The sequence below is a fragment of the Cibotium barometz genome, chromosome 36 (genome assembly GCF_041138505.1).
Source record: "Cibotium barometz isolate CiBa-2024 chromosome 36, ASM4113850v1, whole genome shotgun sequence".
Classification (NCBI taxonomy): domain Eukaryota; kingdom Viridiplantae; phylum Streptophyta; class Polypodiopsida; order Cyatheales; family Cibotiaceae; genus Cibotium; species Cibotium barometz.
The window spans coordinates 3,956,733-3,961,924 of NC_141081.1; positions in this window are offsets into that span (position 1 = coordinate 3,956,733).

Below are 5,192 nucleotides of genomic sequence, written 5' to 3' on the forward strand. Positions count from 1 at the left end.
CAGGAAAGTCACAAGCCCATGCAGATAGGGCTACCCTGTTGGATAAGGGGAAAAGAAAAAGAGAAGACCATGAGCCTCATGCCAGAAAGCTCAAGGAATTTAAAGCAGGTGACAAGTCTGTTAAGTTTGATGTTTTTCATGGAGAGCATGATGCTTCCAAAGTGTTAGCATTTGTGGCACAGTTTGACATTGCTTTTAGCGATGAGGACTTCACTGAGAAGTCTAAAGTACGCCATGCTAGCATGTTTTTGAAAGGGACCGCTGCTCATTGCTGGATCACTGAAAAGATCACCAAGGACCACATTTGCACCTGGAAGGAATTTAAGGATAGATTCTATGCTCAGTTTTTGCCACCAAATGCGGAGCAAACTCTCACCCAAAAGTGGGACAGACGAGCAAAGAGATAATGAAAGTGTGCAACGCAGCAGCCACTGTGTGCAGAGGAGGCAGCCGCCTGGAGGAGATACCTGGCTGTAGGAGATACCTGGCTGTAGGAGCAGCCGCCTGTGGATAGTGGGCAGACTGCTGGAGGACAGGCGCAACCTGCTGATGAACAGAGGGAGCAGCGCCTATTGGAGATGGAGCATGCGCCTGCTGTGCTGGAGAGGTGGTGACCAGTCGCCTGCAAAGTAGGCAACGCAGCCTGCTAGAGTTGGCAGCATGCACAGCTTGCAGAGGAGCAGCGTAGCCTGTATGGAGGTGGCAGCATGCGCAGCAGTACTAATGTAGATGAAGCGCACAGCCGCCTGTGAAAATAGGTACAGCCGTCTGCAATAGGTGGAGCGCAGCAGTCCTGATAGGGATGGAGGCGCACGATCATGAGTGCCCCATGCTGAAAGATGGTCGCCTCTCTTTGTAGGTGATTGGAGAGAAGTTAAACCACCACAGCTGGCCGGCTCCCCACGTTTGCATGGGAGCGGCCAGCTCCATGGTGTAGTGTGGGTTGGTGGCCATGTACCCACCCCCACACACACAAAGGTTAAGTGTGGCTCCCCACCTTGGCCGCTATGTGGGTGCCCAAAGTGGGTGCCCACTTTTAAGCGAATGTGAATATACAACCTTATAAAACAAAAAGTTAGAATTAAAACTATTACACCAACAAGTGCAATACACTTACCACCTGTTCACACGCAACAAAACTCATCAGAAGACAGAGCCCCCACACACACAAAGGTTAAGTGTGGCTCCCCACCTTGGCCCCTATGTGGGTGCCCAAAGTGGGTGCCCACTTTTAAGTGAATGTGAATATACAACCTTATAAAACAAAAGGTTAGAATTAAAACTATTACACCAACAAGTGCAATACACTTACCACTTGTTCACACGCAACAAAACTTGTCAGAAGACAGAGCAAACTTCACGACTCACTGGCAGGCGTCCCCGCTCAGTAAGTGACATGTTAAGCAGGCAAACACAAAAATACAAGTCATATGAAAACAGTTTCAAACATGCAGAACATGAGTGCATGTGCAAATAGTATCATGGACATATCTCCCGTTCATGGAACAAGTACAAAATATCTGTCGGCACAAAAATGGCACGACATAAAATATAAATCCTGGTCTTCCTATGGAGTGTGACAGTCCCATAGGTAAAACATAGTTCCAGGCACGAGCCTCCCTATGGAGTGACAGTCCCATAGGCAAGACACGGCACAAATACTGGCTCTTCCATGGCGTGACAATCCCATGGATAGAACACAGTCCACGTCATACACAGGTGGCACCAGTCTGGCTCCCGTCCATACGACACCATCCTGCTAACACATGGGTGGCACCAGTCTGGCTCCCGTCCATGTCAAGCAAGAACACTGGCCTCTTCACATGAGACACCGGTCTGGCCTCAAGTGAACGAGACACAAAACTGGAGATGGACCAAATGGTCGGCCAATTGGTGACAGCAAAGGACTCAAGGGGGTAAGCACGAGTCTTTCCATCTTATGAAATCTCAGAACAAGCAAGAAGCGCCCCAAAGACCCAAAAACGTAGAGCCAAAAAGATAGGGAAAGGGGAAGACCATGTACCATTCAAGATGGCTTAAACGTGGACACTGTCGGAATGTGCAGCGGAAAAGAGAGAGAAATCAGCGAGACGAAAAACTACAGAAGAGAAAGAGAGGAGAGACGGTGTCGAACTCTACTATATACACTATTATATCTGGTACAAATGAGTGGGGGGAGCAAGGCCCACAATATATATGGCCTGGGGCAGCCAGTCGGCCAGTGCATAACAGGCTGATAGCCCCGAAATTGCCCATGATTGGGAAAAAGTCCAGTCTGCGCAGCAGATATCAAGTTGGCCAACCAGCAAATGGCAAGTCGGCTAGCAATAAAATAATGGGCCCCACCCGAGAAGCCAAACTTACAGGCCGATAGGGAAGAATCAACACCCCCACGATTGGAAAAAAACTGGGCAAATGGACAATGGGGAAAAATGGAGAAAACCTCACACGGGCGGGCAAACCTCACACATGCGGGCAAACCCACATCACTGGCCCCCACTCTACAGTGTAATATGGTACAAACAGGAGATGACTGCTAACACCAACACCCCCTCTTAGGTCTTGGATGCGGAACTAACCCCAGTGAGCTAGAGTGCTGACGGAGCATTTGTTGAGGTAGAGGCTTCGTGAAGAGGTCCGTCGCATTGTCCTCCGTCAGAACGAAAAATTAACAAGATGTCATCATCCAAAATGTTTTCTCGAACAAAGTGATATTGTATCTCCATATGCTTGGTTCAGGCATGGAAGATCGGGTTCCAAGCAATAGCTATACAACTCTGGTTGCAGCATTGGATGACTGTGGGCTCATTTTGTGGAAATCCAATCTTGCCAAGTAATTTCCTAAGACACACCACCGCGCAAGCAGCAACACAAGTAGCCCGATACTCTGCCTCAATGGAAGACAAGGCAACAATTGGCTGCTTCTTGCCGCTCCAAGAAATCGCTCCTGAGCCAAGGGTAAAGCCGTATCCTAAAGTAGATTTCCTTCCCAAACAGAGTCACTCCAACCTCGGAGTCTGACTCAGTCCTTCGCCAGTGTCATAAAAGAGTCCAAGATCCTTCGTACCTTATATATACCGCAAGATCCACAATCTTGTGTCTCAGTGAGTCTTCAAAGGTGTCTGCATAAATGAGCTCAACATTCCCACTCCAAAACTCAAGTCCAATTTGGTGTCCAACAACCAAATCAATGAACTGACAAGTTTTTGATACAAAGAGCCATCAACTTGCTCACAAGGATCATGTACAATAAGTTTGGTATTCGGGTCCATTGCAGATGAAATAGGCTTGCAGTTCTCCATCCCCAAGGCCTCCAGCAACTCATGAACATACCGTTGCTGAAAAACAAAGAATCCCCTCTGGGTTTGCCAAATCTCCAATCCCAAAAAGAAATGGAGTAAGCCTAAATCTGTCATCTCAGACTCTTGTGATAGGGCAACCTTCGTCATAGCTCTGTGCTCCACATGACTGCCAGTGATGAGGACAAGATCATCCACATAGAGGATAATCAAAGTGACCATACCACATTCGCGAAAGAGATACAAGTTTGGATCTGCAAATTGATCTCTGGAAACCCAGCTTCTGAAAGAAAGTATCAATCTTCTGGTTCCAAGCCTTGGGAGCCTGTTTCAAACCATACAAGGCCTTCCGCAACCTATAAACCATACCTTTGGATCCCAAAACCTCAAAGCCAGGAGGTTTCTCAACATACACCTCCTCCTGCAAGTCACCATTTAGGAATGTTGATTTGACATCCATCTAATACACCGGCCACTACTAATGAGAGGCAAGGGCAAGAGCTGTCTGAATCGTGGCCATCCTAGCTGTCGATGCAAAAGTGTCCTCATAGTTGATACATGGTCGCTGAGCATAGCCCTTAGCCACCACAAGTCTGAGTTTGTGCTTGTCCACAGAGCCATTAGACTTATACTTGGTTTCGTAAACCTACTTGACACCAATGACTGACTTTTTTTGACGACCTCGAAACCAACTCCCAAGTCCCATTCTTCTCTATGGCCTCTAGTTTCACTTGCATGGCTTTCCTCTAAGTCTCCTGGGAAAGAGCTTCTTTCACTGAAGTAGGCTCCTTGTCTCCCGAATGATACGAGACATCAAGACATAATTTACCTGTAAATGCTCCTCTGCCTGACACGAACCCTATGCGATCTTCGAGGTCCATCCTCCGTGGTCCACTCGGAGGGGTACTCTGTCACACCAAACTCTTGAATGGTATCCAACAACCACTTTGGTACCCGAAAAGAACACGGAGCCTCTTGCTGTTGCCTCTTGCTGTGGCACATCTCCGACCTCAGGAGGCTCAACCTCTACAATTGATTGAGGCTGGCTAGCTGGAACAATAGCCATGGCCTCGTCCTCATACACATGTGGCTCTCCAAGAAGCAGTGGCTGCTCAACAATGGGAAGGTGGAACATGCTCATCAAAGACAACATCTCTGCTGACAACAACCTCATTCCGTTCTGAGTCATATAACCTATAGCATTTGGAAAGAGAGTTATATCCCAGAAGAACAAGCTTCTGGGACTTTGAGTCAAACTTCCCCCTCTACTTCTTTGGAATGTGAACATAGGCGTCACTCCCAAAACACGAAAATGGAAGATATCTGGTTTCCTGCCAAAATAAGCCTCAAACGGAGTCATCTTAGGCACTGTAGTCGTCGGAGATCGGATGAGGATATGGACAGCCGTAGCTACAGCCTCTCCCCAAAGTGGACAAGGAAAATCTCAATGCTCCAACATCGTCCTCGCCATCTCCACCATAGTTCACTTCTAAAGACGGCCCTGTATTGGCCAACTCCTGCTTGATGCCATCCTTCACATAAAACCGAATTCCCCTCCTTTGTTAGCCCGAACATTCTTCACCTGCAATCTAGACTCCTTTTCCACCAAAGCATGCCAATCCTTGAACCAAGCAAAGGCTTGGTCCTTATGTGGCTGAAAATACACCCCATGTGAACCTGCTACAATCATCCACAATCAGCATGAAATACAAGGCTCCTCCCAAGGATGGGGTCTGCATAGGCCCACACAAGTCAATGTGAACCAACTAGGCCCACACAAGTCAATGTGAACCAACTAGGCCCACACAAGTCAATGTGAACCAATTAGGCCCACACAAGTCAATGTGAACCAACTCTAGTGGTATCGAAGCCCGCTTGGTAGCCTGCTTCGGA